Below are 15,224 nucleotides of genomic sequence, written 5' to 3'. Positions count from 1 at the left end.
TCAATAAATGTCTGGAGCAATTGGACATCCATAGGTGAAAAAAGAACAACAACCTAAATCATATAAAAATTAACTCAAAATGGATCACAGACTTAAATGTAAAACATAAAAACTATAACACTTCCAGAATAAAACATAAGAGAAAATCTTGGCCGGGCTCAGTGGCTCATACCTGTAATCCCAGCACTTTGGGAGGCCGAGGTGTGTGAATCATGTGAGGCCAAGAGTTGAAGCCAACATGGCAAAACCCCATCTCAACTAAAAATACAAAAAGTAGTTGGACTAAAAATACAAAAATAGCATGCCTGCAGTCCCTGTTACTCAGGAGGCTGAGGCACAAGAATTGCTGGAGCCCAGAAGGCAGAGGTTGCAGTGAGCTAAAATTGCACCACTGCACTCCAGTCTGGGGAACAGAGCAAGACTCTTTCTCAAAACAAAACAAAACTAAAACTAAAAGAAAAAAAAAAAGAATGTGTTAAAAATAAGAAAATCTTTAGAATCTAGAGTTTAGGATCTAGGGCTAGGCAAAGAGTTTTTAGACATGATACCCAAAGTATAAGTATAATATGTAAAAGGAAAAGGCTCAAAGTCAGACTTGATCAAAATTAAAAATCTTGCTCTGTGAAAGATCATGTCAATAGTATGAAAAAGCAAGCTATAGAGAAAATATTTGCAAACCACATATCCAAGAAAGGACTAGTATCTAGAATAAATAAAAGACTTATCAAAACTCAACAGTATAGAAACAAATAATTCAATTAGATAATGGGCAAGAGACATTATTTTTCACTTTCAGAGAGATACAGATGGCAAACACATCAAAGATGTTCAACATCATTAGCCATTAGGGAAATGCAAATTAAAACCACAATGACCAAATTAAAACGACTCCATACCTATCAGAAAGGCCAGAATAAAAAATATTTACAACAAAATGCAGGCAAGTTGGATGACTCATACATTACTGGTGGAAAAGCAAAATGATACAACCACTCTGGAAAACAGTTTGGCAGTTGCTTGCAGAATTAAACATGGACTTACCATGTGACCCAGCAATCACGCTCCTAGGCATTTATCCCAGATAAATGAAGCCGTAGATTCATACAAAAACCTGTACACAAACGTTTAGCACATCTTTATTTGTAATAAACCCCAAATGGAAACAATTCAGATGACCTTCAACACATAAATGGTGAAACAAACTGTAATACACCTAAAACAGAGAATGCTCCTTAGGAATAAAATGGAACAAATTACTGAAAGATGCAACAACGGGGATTTATCTCCAAAGAATAACCAAAGTGAAAAAAGCCAGTCCTAAAAGGTCACAGACTACATGATTCCATTTGCATAAAATTAGTTCAACCATTGTGGAAGACAGTGTGGTGATTCCTCAAGGCTCTAGAACCAGAAACACCATTTGTCCCAGCAATCCCATTACTGGGTATATCCCCAAAGGATTATAAATCATTCTACTATATGCACACGTATGTTTATTGCAGCACTGTTCACAACAGCAAGGACTTGGAACCAACCCAAATGTCCATCAATGATAGACTGGATAAAGAAAATGTGGCACATATACACCATGGAATACTATGCAGCCATAAGAAAGGTTGAGTTCATGTTCTTTACAGGGACATGGATGAAGCTGGAAACCATGATTCTCAGCAAACTAACACAGTAACAGAAAACCAAACATTGCATATTCTCACTCATAAGTGGGAGTCGAAAAACATGGACATAAGGAGGGGAACATCACACACCAGATCCAGTGGGGGCTGGGGGGCTGGGGAGCCTGGGGGGCTGGGGAGGGATAGCATTAGGAGAAATACCTAATGTAGATAATGGGTTGATGTGTGCAGCAAACCACCATGGCACGTGTATACCTATGTAACAAACCTGTGCATTCTGCACATGTATCCCAGAACTTAAAGTATAATTTTTAAAAATGTCTGAAATGATAAATATGGAAATGGTGAACAGATTAATGGTTGCTGGTGGTGTTGAAGGGGACAGGGATGAAGAAGTAGGTGTGGCTATAAAAGGGCAACATGAGGTATGCTCTGCTTGTGAATATGCCAGTGTCTCAAAATAAAAAACTTAATTAAAAACATAACTACAAAAAAGTCATGTTTCAAAGAAGCAAAAAACAAACAAAAAAAACTTTTAAAAAGACTGCATTAAAAAAACAATAAAATCCAAATAAAGCCTGTACTAGTCTTCCACCAATATCAACTTCCTCATTTTGAAAACTGCACCGTGGCTTTGTAAGATGTTATCGTAGAGGAAAACTGGGTGAAGCGTACATATGATCTCTGTGTACTAGTTTTGCAGCTTCTTATGAGTCAAACTATTTCAAAGTGAAAAGTTGTCACTTAAAAAAAATTTTTTTAATTAGCCAGGTATGGTGGCATGCAGTTGTAGACCCAATTACCCAAGAGGCTGAGGCAGGAGGATTACTTGAGCCCAGGAGTTGGAGGCTACAGGGAGCTCAGATCACACCACTGCACTCCAGCCAGGATGATAGAGCGAGAACCTGTCTTTAAAGAAAAGAATAAATCGAATAAAAAATTTTAAAATGTTTAATATTCTTGAGTCTTAAAACAGAGAGCCCCCAGGGGTACATGTGACCACCGCAATGCAGAAATATAAAAAACTGGAAAAGATTGGGGAAGGCACCTGCTGGACATTGTTCAAGGCCAAAAACTGGGAGACTCATGAGATCGTGGCTCTGAAACAGGTGAGGCTGGATGACGATGCTGAGGCTGTGCCGAGTTCCGCCCTCTGGGAGTTCTGCCTACTCATGGAGCTGAAGCACAAGAACGTCATCAGGCTTCATGACATCCTGCACAGCAACGAGAAGCTGACTTTGGTTTTTGAATTCTGTGACCAGGACCTGAAGAAGTATTTTGACAAGTGCAATGGTGACCTTGACCTTGAGATTGTAAAGTCCTTCCTCCTCCAGCTGCTAAAGGCCTGGGATTCTGTCACAGCCGCAATGTGGTACACAGGGACCTGAAGCCCCAGAATCTGCTAATGAACAGGAATGGGGAACTACAATTGGCTGATTTTGGCCCGGCTCAAGCCTTTGGGATCCCCGTCCGCTGTTACTCAGCTGGGGTGGTCACACTGTGGTACCACCCACCAGATGTCCTCTTTCAGGCCAAGTTGTACTCCACAGCCATCAACATGTATCAGCCGGCTGCATCTTTGCAAAACTGGCCAATGCTGGGTGGCCTCTTTTTCCTGGCAATGATGTCGATGAACAGTTGAAGAGGATCTTCCGGCTGCTGGAGACACCCACTGAGGAGCAGTGGCCCTCCACGACCAAGCTGCCAGACTACAAGCCCTACCCAGTGTACCCAGACACAACATCCCTGGTGAACATCGTGCCCAAAGTCAATGCCACAGGGAGGCATCCGCTGCAGAATCTTCTGACATGTAACCCTGTCCAACATATCTCAGCAGAAGAGGCCCCACAGCACCCCTACTTCTCCAACTTCTGTCCACTCAGCTGCCAGGCTGGGGCCTGGCCTATTTAAGCCCCATCTTGGAAGGGGCAGAACAGTGGGGGTGGCCAGTGTGCTGAGCTCCAGCTGTGCTGGGCCCAGCAGGCGTGGGGCATCTGAGCCCAAGTTTCTAACTCCCTTTGTGGACTTTATTTAATTTCATCAATTGGCTCCTTTTCCCCCAACACACACACACAATTTAATATTCTTGTTTTGCTACCTTTGATCAACTCTCAAAAGACCACAGGCAAATCATGGTCCCAGTGGCTAGGTTTCCACTATGTAGCTACCTTCCCACTGCCCCTGGAAGCACACTTTCCGCTAAGTGCACGTCAATTATAAATCAAAATCCTCAACTCACATGTGCAAGGCTTTTCACTTTCTTTACTTTCTATGACACAACTTCCTTTGTGTGTTAAGGTCCTATTCAGCCAATGTTGTGTAAACGATCTCAGACAGTTCAACTCCTAACCCTTGCTCATTTCCCCAGGGAGATGGTTTAGGTTCCGGGACACAGACAGCCTGATATCAACATGGGGTGGGGGACAGGGAGGGGGAGCAAGCACTGTCCTATGCTCAGAGTGTCATCTGTGCACCCTGCTGTCTTAAGGAGCCATCACCCCATCATTCCTCATCTACACCATTTGTATTAGTGTCCTAGGCCTACTGTGAGAGATTACCACAAACTTCAGAGTTTAAAACAACACAAATGTGTGCTTTTATAGTTCTGGAGGTCAGAGGTCTAAAATGGGTCTCAAAGGATGAAAATCGAGGTGTCCGCAGGGCTCCTTCCTTTTTGGAAGCTCCAGAGGAGAACCTATTTTCTTGCCTTTTCCTCTTTCTAGAGGCTGCCTACCTTAGCCGGGAGTGGTGGCCCATGCCTGTGGTCCCAGCTACTCAGGAGGCTGAGGTGGGAGGATTGTTTGAGCCTAGGAGGTGGAGGTGGAGGTGAGCTAAGATCACAGCACTTCCCTCCAGCCTGGGTGACAGAGTGAGACCCCATTTCAAAAAAAAATGAAAAATGTTTAAAGGCCACTTACATCCCTCGCTTGTGGCTGCATCACAGGGACCTCTTGCTTCATGCTTATGTATTTTTCTCTGACTCTGACCTTTTGCCTCCCTCTTATAAAGAACCTGGTGTTCATGTTAGAATCGCTGGATAATCCAGGATAATCTTCCCTCTCAGTATTCTTAGCTTAATTATACCTGTGAAATCCCTTTGCTGTGTAGGAGGACATATGCACGGGCTCCAGGGACTAGCACGTGGACCTCTTTGGGGTCATTCTTCTTTTTCTATTTTTTGAGACAGAGTCTTGCTCTGTCACCCAGGCTGGAGTGCAATGGCGCGATCTTAGCTCGCTGCAACCTCTGCCTCCTGAGTTCAAGTGATTCTCCTACCTCAGCCTCCAGAGTAACTGGGATTACAGGTGTGTGCCACTACACCCGGCTAATTTTTGTATTTTTAGTAGAGATGGATTTCACCACGTTGGCCAGGCTGGTCTCAAAATCCTGACCTCGTGATCTGCCCACCTCAGCTTTCCAAAATGCTGGGATTACAGGTGTGGGCCACTATGCCCAGTCTGAGACCATTATTCTTTTTTTTTTTTTGAGAGGAAGTCTCACTCTGTTGCCCAGGCTGCAGTGCAGTGGCTTGGTCTTGGCTCACTGCAACCTCTGCCTCCCAGGTTAGAGCGATTCTCCTGCTTCAGCCTCCCTAGTAAATAGGACTACAGGCATGCACCACCATGCCTGGGGTCATTTTTCTATGGACTATACCGCCTTGGGCACTTGGGACCATCTCGGGCTCATCCCCCACACTGGTTCCTCTTGCTGGATTGCAAGAGTGTGAGACAACCATTTTATTATGCACACTATGTTGTGACTCAGGAATTCAGACAGGACACAGTGGGAATGGCTTGTCCCTGCTCCAATGATGTCTAGGGCAACAGCTGGTAAGACCCAATCCCTGGGAGTGACTCAACAGCTGGAGGCTGGAATCATCTGGAGGATTTGTCACTCTCATGTCTGGTGGTGGATGCCAGCTGTTGGCTGGGACCTCACCTGGGGCTGCTGACCTGGGGCCTCTCCTCATGTGCTGAGGTCACCTTGCAGCATAGCAGCCTCCAGGGAAACAGACTTCTTACACAGTGGCTCAGCTTTCCAAAACGCAAATGTCCCAGCAGACACAGTAGAAGCCTCATTGCCTTTTGCAGCCTAGCCTCAAAAATCACATAGAATCATTCATTTCTACTGCACACTATTGTTCAAAGCACTCACAGACCCAACCATGTTCAAGAACAAGGGAAATAGACCCTACATCCTATAGGGTGACTTTACCACCTTCCATCCTAGAAGTACCTAGATTGAAGGTGGTAAAGTCACTTTAAAGAACAGCCCAGGGGAGGGAGGACAGGGTTTTCTCTACATGCTGCATTAAGCAACCACTTTTCTCTGGTGTCTCTCCTCCCACCCCCAGAACTCTACGTGGAAATGGCTCAGGTCTTCTGATCTGATCCCACAGTCCTTGGGGGTGGATGTTGCCCCCTCCTTGGGGTTTGTCCAGAAGGCAGGAATCTGCAGCACTCTCATTACTATCCCTCCAACTTTTTCTTCTTCGCTTTAATCCCAAAGTCTGAAGCCAGGCCAAAGTCAGCCAATCAGGCATCCATTCCGGGTGTGGGAGGCAGAGGGGAGAGGCTTCTTTTTTTAATGTTCTCTCTAAAATTTATTGTCCATGTCTTAAGTTCTTTCCATCCCTCTAGGGATCCACATTTTCTAAACTAGGAAACCAGGAGTTTGCTCAAAAATGCAAATTTTACCTCATTTCTTCTCCAAGGGAAAAGCTTCAAAAATTCTTATCTCTACTTGGATGGGGTAGAGAAGAAGGTCAAGGGAAGTATAGTGATGGAGGTGATCCTATTACCAAGCATTTCCAAACATGTTATCTTGCCACTAGTACAATTCTCACAACAGCCTGTATCTTCTGCTGAGATTTCCAAGCACCTCTTTCCTGAATAAATAATACCCATTTTCCCATCCCAGGATGCAAATAAAATAAGGAGTACATATGGGGCCCAATAAATCATCTATCTTCATCACTGTTAGCAGCCACGCTGAAGGAGGGGTCATAGGTCGGTACTGTGGACTAAATGTTTGTGTCCCGTCAAAAGGCACATGTCGAGGCCCTACCCCCCTAATGTTTTGGTATTTGGAGATGAGATCTTTGGGAGGTAATTAGGGTTAGATGAGGCCATCAGGTTGGGGTCCTCATGATGGGATTACTGACCTTATAGGAAAAGATGCCAGGGACCAGGCATGGTGGCTCATGCCTGTAATTCCAGCACTTTGGGAGGCTGAGGCGGATGGATCATGAGGTCAGGCGTTCAAAAACAGCCTGGTCAACATAGTGAAACCCAGGATCTATTAAAAATAATTTTTTAAAAAGCCTGGCATGGTGGGGGTGGGCACTTGTAATCCCAGCTACTCAGGAGGCTGAGGCAGGAGAATCACCTGAACCTGGGCAGCTGAGGTTGCAGTGAGCTGAGATCACGTCACTGCACTCTAGCCTGGGTGACAGTGCAAGACTCCACCTCAAAAGAAAAAAAAAAAAGAAAGCTTGCTTGCTTGCTCTCTCTGTTTCTGTCTGGCTTTCCTTCTCTTCCACCCCTGCCATACACACAAAGAAGTCATGAGAGCACATAGCAAGAAGGCAGCTGCCTAAAAGTGTTGTTTAAGCTACCCAGCTGGGCATTTCTTATGGCAGCCTGAGCTGACTAATATAATCTGTTAGCCATGTGGGCTGCAAACACACAACCCAGAATGAGGCTGGCATACCCACACAGGTGCAAGCCGTGCTGCTGCAACTGTCCCAACCCAGGCTAAGATGCAGAACAAAGGAGACTCAGGGTCTCAGGGGAGTGCCCCTGGGAGGAAGGGTGCAGCTGAGGCAGACATTTCCCGAGTCAGAGAAAAGCAGAAATATCCTCTGGAGAAAACTTCTCCTCCTGGAAACCAGGAGTGGGGAAAGGCGTTCCCCTTAAATGTCATCTGTGGCTGCTGAATGATGCATGCTTTCATTCACTTACTCATTCAGCAAACATGTACTCAGCATCTACCCTTTATCAATTGTTTATTTCTGTGGGGAAAAAAACTGCCAAAATCTTAGCAGCATAAAACAACACAAATTCACTATCTCATAATTTCTGTAGGTCAGAAATCTAGTCATGTCATCACTGGATTCTCTGCTCAGGGTCTCACTAGGCTGAAATCAAGGTGTCAGCCAGAGCTGTGCTTCTCATCTAGGTCTCAGGGTATTCTTTCAAGCTTATTGGTTATTGGCAGAATTCATTTCCTTGTGCTTATAGGACTGGGGTCCCAGGTGTCTTGTTAACTGTCAGCCAGGGTATGCTCTCGGCTTCTAGAAGTGCCTCTCAGGTCCATCTTAGCAACAGAAAACCTCCCTCATGTAAAATCCCTCTCATCCTTTGAATGTCTCTGACTTTCCCTTCTGCCACCAGCCATAGAAACCTGTCTGCTTTGAAAGGACTCAGGTGATTAGATCAGGCCTATCCAGATAATCTTCATAATCTCCATATTTTAAGGGCAAATGATGTGGCACTTTAACAACATCTACAAAATCTTTTCACAGTAATACCTACCTCCATGGTTGATTGAACAACCAGAGACTGGGAAGCTTGGGGGCCATCTTTGAATTCTGCCTACTATATATCCCTTGTGAGGCAAGAAACAAGGACACAGAGATGACTATGGTGAAATACTCATCTACAAGGGACTTATAGTAAAATAGATACAGCAAATACAAAGAAGTACCTAGATTATAGTAAAATGGATACGGCAAATACAAAGAAGTACCTAGATTATCGGGCGATGATTGCTAATTCAAGGTTATGTGCAAGGTTCTGTAGGACTTCAGAGGATTAACTGTCATTGGGAGAGTACGGGAAGGCTTCCTATAGAAAGTGACATTTGATCTGTGTCTTGAAGGACCAAGGAAGAGGGAAGGCATTCCAGGTAGAGGGTGCATCATTCTCAAAGATGGAAAAGACCATGGAAAATCTGGGGAGTGACAAGGAACCCAGTGATGCTAAATTGTAGAGGACAAGATTGGAGGAGGCAGAAGACTGGGCTGGAAGTGCTGCTCTTGACAAGTTTATGCAAGATCGCACCTGCCACCTTCAAGAGCAGAAGTAGAAAGCAATGAAAGACTGTAAGCAAGGAGGTGACCAAGCAAGATCTATTATTTTGTTTTGTTTTGTTTTGTTTTGTTCTATTTTTGAGACAAAGTTTCACTCTTGTTGCCTGGTCTGGAGTACAATGGCGCAATCTAGGCTCACTGCAATTTCTGCCTCCCAGGTACAAGCAACTCTCATGCCTCAGCTTCCCTAGCAGCTGGGATTGCAGGCATGTGCCACCATGCCCGGTTAATTCTGTATTTTTAGTGGAGATGGGGTTTCTTCATGTTAGTCAGGCTGGTCTCAAACTCCCGGTCTCAGGTGAACCACCTGCCTCAGCCTCCCAAAGTGCTGGGATTACAGGTGTGAGCCATTGCAACCGGCAAGCTCTGTGTTTTGATGATAGCATGGATAGTAGAGGTAGAAACTGGAGCCAGGGAAATGAATTAGTTGGTGTTTACAGAATTTCAAGTTCCTCGAACTGTCTTAGTCAGTTTAGGCTGCTACAGAACAAATGACCAGACACTGGGGTGGCTTAAACAAGAGAAATCTATTTCTCACAGTTCTGAAGGCTTGCAAGTCTGAGATCAGGGTGCCAGCATGATCAGGTTTGGGTGACAGCCCTATTCCTGGCTATCTTCTTGCTGTGTTCTCACTTGGTGGGAAGAAGGGAGAGAGGAAGTGAACTCTCTGGTGTCCCCCTTTATAAGTGCACCAATCCTGTTAAAACGGTAAAAGTTCTCTTGTCCCCCTCTCAGGGCATGCAATGAGGGTGTGGCTCACTGCTTCAGTGCCCCAAGCTCAAACCTCTAGGGGAGCATACAGACTGGCAGGCTGTGGGGCTCCAACCCCACGGCAGTGTCTAGGGATGAATGTTTACAGCTCCTGAAGCCCCAGTGGGCATATGTTACAAGGTGCTCTTTTAGTTTAGCCGTCTATAGGAGGCTTGTGTTAACCAGCTCAATGAGACCCCCTTTCTTATCACAAGGACAGAGGGATTTCTATATTCTGGTGTTTCTTGCCTTGCTGTACCGAAAGAATTAGATCATACATGGGCTTGGAGAATGAGTGCAAGGTTTTATTGAGTGGAAGTAGCTCTCAGCAGATGGGAAAGCCAGAAGAAAGATGGTTTTCCCCTGGAGTGGAGCTGCTCAGCAGCCCAACCCTTCTCATCTGGCTGCCAGTGTCTAGGGTTTTTATAGGCCCAGGATGAGGGTGTAGCGGATCAGGGTGGTCTTGGAAAATGCAATATTTAGATGCAAAAGCAGAAGTGCCTGTCCTCACCTAGGTCCGTAAAGGTGGAACCCTAGCCTTTCTCTACCCAGCACTCAGTTATCACCATCATGAAGGCCCCACATTCATGATCTAATCACCTCCCAAAGGCCCCTGTCATTCCCTAATACAATCATATTGAGGATTAGGATTTCAGCATTTGAAGTGGGAGGCAAGGGAGCACAAATATTCAGCCCTTCAACCCATGGCACTGATTCTTATGCTCTCAGAGGAAGCAACATTATAGTAGATTCATACATGAAGAACTGTGTCAGGTAGCCAGGTGTAAGTGGTGTGAAACATGTACCACTGGTACCATGTGTGGCCATGAGATGGTTTTCAATGAAGTGTGTCTACAGCACAAAATAGCTCTCACTCAGAGAAAGTTACAACTTGTCAATTCTCTTCCCATCCTTATATTAGCTCAAGAAAAAATTCTGTTTGATGCTACCCTGTCTCTAATAACTTTCTAACACCTGTCCCTTCCGTCTCTACCTTCTGCAAATAAGAGGACCTAGCTAGCTCAATAGTGCTGTTTGTTTCCACACTTATTTTTGCTGTTACCTTTCACTGACTGATTTGAAAATTCAATACTGGATTTTCTTATTTCTATTGTGACAAAAGCCTTCCTCAGTATTATTAAATAAGTGCATTTAAGTTTTTAAAATGTGAATCAATGTAAATAAAATGTTTTTAATTTTTTCTTTTTTTGAGACAGAGTCTTGCTTTGTCGCCCAGGCTAGAGTGTAGTGGTGCAGTCTTGGCTCACTGCAACCTCCACCTCCCGGGTTCAAACGATTCTTCCACCTCAGCCGCCAGAGTAGCTGGGATTACAGGCACTCACCACCACACTTGGCTAAGTTTTTTTTCTTATTATTATTTAGTAGAGGTGGGGTTTCACCATGTTGGCCAGACTGGTCTCAAACTCCTGACCTCAGGTGATCTGCCATCCTCAGCCTCCCAAACTGCTGGGATTACAGGTGTGAGCCACGCACCTGGCCAAATAAAATCTTAAATTAAAAATACTATAGGCAGTACCTTTGCTAGGAACAAAGTTGGTGAAGGTGGTCTGCATATGAGTTAATTTGCAAGCCACAAGTATAGTGGGAAGCAGACAGGATTTGCAATCAATCAAATGTGGGCTCGAGACCTGCTTCTAACTTGTCAGCTGTTTGGCCCATGGACAATTCACAAACTTCCATAAACTTCCATTTCCTCCTACAAACTAGGAAGACAATATACTATCCAGAAGGTTGTTTTAAAGATTAAATGACACAAAGTATAAGAAGCACCTCCCGGGCAGCCAGGTACATAGTAGGCACTTGCAGTCCCCATCACAGTGTATTTACCTGAAGAATGGAAACCTCTATTCCTGGAGGAATTCCTCTATTCCTCTATTCCAACACCAAACAGGAACTTAACTCCAGCACCTACTGGGTATCTATGCTTGATAAATGAGTTATCTGCTTAGGATCTGGAACCTATGGCAGGGGATCCTTCATGAGCAACAACTAAAATCAAGAAAGGCTTTGATTTGGGCCAGGCATGGTGACTCATACCTGTAATCCCAGCACTTTGGGAGGCTGAGGCTGGCAGATCACGAGGTCAGGAGTTCGAGACCATCCTGGCCAACATGGTGAAACCTCGTCTCTACGCACATGGTGGGGCATGCCTGTAGTCCCAAATACTCAGGAGGCTGAGGCAGGAGAATCACTTGAACCTGAAAGGTGGAGGTTGCAGTGAGCTGAGATCGCCCCATTGCACTCCAGCCTGGCAACAGAACAAGACTCCATCTCAAAAAAAGAAAAGCTTTGATTTGGAGAGTGGGCCAGCTCAAGAATCATGGACCAAGAGGCCTCTCTACCTGCTTGTCCTGGACTCCATTATTTCACAATGCTATCTATATTCTGCAGAGCTCGGGGGAAGTAGATCTAGAATATTCAGATATATGTACAAATAAAGACATGGATAGTAACTCCTCTTTTAGTTATCTATCACTGTGTAATAAACCACCCCAAAACTTAGTAGTGTTAAACAACTACAGTTTTATGATCATCTCATGATTCTGTAGGTTGACTGAATGGAGCTGGATGGTTTTGCTCTATATTATGTCAGGTGAGGCTTGAGTCAACTGGGAGATCAATTAGGCTGGAGCATCCAAGATTGCTAACATCTGTGTATTAACCAGAACCTCAGCTGGAGCTATTGTCCCTATCATCTTCATTTTTGTTCCATGTGGCTTCTCCATGAAACTTGGGCTTCTCACAGCATAGCAGCAGGACCCTAAGAGGAAGGAAACAGAAACTGCTAGTCTCTTAAGGCTTGGATTTAGATATCTCAGAATATCACTTTCATTGCATCCGAAGCAATCACAGGACCAGTCCAGATTCTAAGAGAGGGGAAATAAACTCCACCTCTTAATGGTGACGCATTTTTCAAAAAGGGAAGTAAAGGATTGAGAAAAGCCATCTTAGAAGACTATCTACCACACCTCCTAAAGCTTTCACTTTTTGCAAAAGGTTTTTATTCTTGAAATATATGTATATATATATATATGTACCTAGGAATTTATCCTAAGGAAGTAATCACAGATGATTCAAAAGATTTGACACAAGGTTGCTCACTGGAATAAAATTGAAAACTACCCAATGTCCAACAACAGGGGACCAATTAAATCCAATGGTGATTGAGGACACTGTTTTAAAAGTCCATTCTCTGGGAAGCAAGTCAAATTAAGCTTAAATCCCAACTCCATTACTTAGCCTCTGTGTCGTGTTGAGCAAGGAACAGTACTTAAGCTCTTTAAGTCTCAGTTTCTATATCTGTAAAATAAAGATAATATATAGATTTTTGTGATGATTCAATGAGATAGCACATATAAACGGCTCAGCACATAGTGAATGATCAATAATTGTGAACTGCTATTATTTATGATAGTCATTAGTGCTATCATATTAGTGAAAATCTTTCCCATTCTTTACATTGCCAGGCAAAAATATTTCTACGGATCTTTACAGTTAACTTTGTGATTAGTTCTGACCAATGAGCTGTAAGTGAAAGTGGCATACGCTACTTCCTGGCTGAACATTTACTTGTCTAACATTATTGATTCTGAAGCTCCTAAATCCTGTCAGGTAAAGGTCTGTCTACTCCATGTATGCTTAAAGCAAACAGGGATCATAGCACATAATGCAAAAGCCACCCTTGTCTTATTCCTCTTGTTTTCTCTTTATATGGTGCAAGTTCAGTCCATGTTAAACTCTGAACAATTTAAAGACACTGCAACACATCAGAAGCCCCTCATCCTTGCTAGCATCCATGAGATCCAAGTGCTCTGAAGATATGAGAACCTAGCAGACCGTTTAGAGGGTTACCTGGCTTCCCTCCAGCCTGGCCCATTCCACCCTATATACAACCTGTCACCCAGCCAGAAGCAGGTGGCAATGAGGTGGTGGCAAGGGAAATGGCTTATGGAAAGCCCTCCTAAGTGATTGATCATCCAGAGGAGGTGCAGCCTCAAAATAGGAATCGCTTCGTTAAGGTTTGGGTAATTTCCATGGAAACAGACAGAACTAGACTTATTTTAAAGGGGGAGGGGGCAGGGAGTGGAATGGCCTGGAAGGGGCATAAGGCAAGCGATGTAAAAATGTTGAAGTTGGTGTGGCGGGGCGGGGCAGGACAAGGTAGGGAAACGGGGGTCTCATATTTTTTTCTTTTCTTTTTACTGTTTTAGTTCACCCTGGGTGAGGCGGAGGTGGGGAGATCAGGCAATTCTGATGTTGATAGCAAGTAAATTAGGTTCTTAGAGAGCATGTATCAAATGAGGTTAAGAAAGACGTGGCCCAAACGATTGCAGTCATCGAGAAGTTAACAGAATCCTGTAAGAGCCCCATCAGGTCGCCTTTCAGGTCTGCGAGCATCACGCAAGAGACTCCTTCCCAAGATAGAATCTTGTTTTATGGGCAATTAAAATGCAAACAGGCAGACCCTACATCAGCAATAACCGAACAAACAGGTGCAGGCTAGTAAAAAAGTGTTGCATATGAGCTGTTTTAATTTCTGTTGTAAAGGATTTCTGGGGAGCCAGCGGGTATGTCAGAAATTAGAGCCCTGGGCCAGAACTTATAAAAACCTTTTAGCTACTTCCTTCTCCTCAGCCTCGGAAATGAAAAAGCCAAAAGGTCAGCCAGCGCGTCCGCCACCCAGTCAGCCCCAAGGCCAGCAGTCCTCACCGCTGCACACGGCCACCTGTTGATGCCCTCGCGCCCAGAGCCGAGTTGCAAACGGCCGCTAGAGTTCGTTCTAATTCCCTAGAGCAGAGCTGGCCGGGAAGCCCCGACGCGCTGCGCCTGCTAATCTGCAGCGCGGGCGGGGACTCAGCAAAGCCTCCCAGCCCCAGGCTCCCTTTGTTTACTCGCTGCGCTCGGAGCTTCGAAAGTAGCCCCCACACCGCATCCCCTCGCCCCCGCCCGGGAGCTGCCCAAGCGTCCACAGTCCAGCGCAGGGGAAACAAGGTCCATCTGCGCAGGAACGCGCGGCGCAGACAGGTTGCCGCGGGAGGTTCCAAGGTGTGCTCGGATCCCGAATTTCTTAGAGCTCTTTAGCTGAGCACTGTGGCCGGAGCTCGGCGCCAGAATGCAAGTTCACGGTTCCAAGGCCGCGGGCGAAGGGCACTGCGATCCCCGGCCGCCTGTGCTCTCAGGCGCCGAGGGGAGCCGGGGGGGGGGCGGGGGGAGGGCCTGGGGGTCCGCAGTGAGAGTTCCGCTCCGGCTTGGAACATCGGAGTCCCAATTCCGAAAGCGACCCGCCTGGCTTCCCAGGGACTTCCCTGCGAACCCCGCAGGGGTGTGCATTGCTTCGAATCTGAGAATTCCTGCGAACGCGGGCTCTACCAGAGTTTAAGTCGGCCCCTGGGGCGTCTGTTTGTTTATCAGCTCTTAAGGGAAAAAGTTTGAGGATCTTTAACCAGCCTCAGACCCAGCGCGGGCGGAAATCCCGGAATCTCCCCAGGCAAAAGTGATCTAACTTCAAGTCGTTGTATAAGTGGGGGCTCCTTCCCTTCCCTACGCCCCGCCTTCTCAAGATCATTCCGGGAGTAAAATGCGTCTCGCTCAACAGAGTTTTTAAATCGTTATGCTTATTTTCCGGAGCCTGCAGGCGGGCCAAGGCACACGCAATGCCCGGGGCGCGTAGCGGCCCCACCCGCGCGCAGCCCCACGCAGAGGGGCCCGGGGCCCGGGTGCCGCCA

At 45.6% G+C, this 15,224-nt stretch overlaps 1 pseudogene; it reads left to right on the top strand.

Moving 5' to 3' along the window:
- Positions 1-2,641: 2,641 nt before the first annotated feature.
- On the top strand, positions 2,642-3,545 carry LOC100394447 (cyclin-dependent kinase 5 pseudogene; annotated as a pseudogene).
- The last annotated feature ends 11,679 nt before the right edge of the window (positions 3,546-15,224 follow it).

Source organism: Callithrix jacchus, chromosome 16 (assembly GCF_049354715.1).
Source record: "Callithrix jacchus isolate 240 chromosome 16, calJac240_pri, whole genome shotgun sequence".
In the NCBI taxonomy this organism is placed as follows: domain Eukaryota; kingdom Metazoa; phylum Chordata; class Mammalia; order Primates; family Cebidae; genus Callithrix; species Callithrix jacchus.
This window is presented reverse-complemented; position numbering and strand designations above follow the sequence as displayed.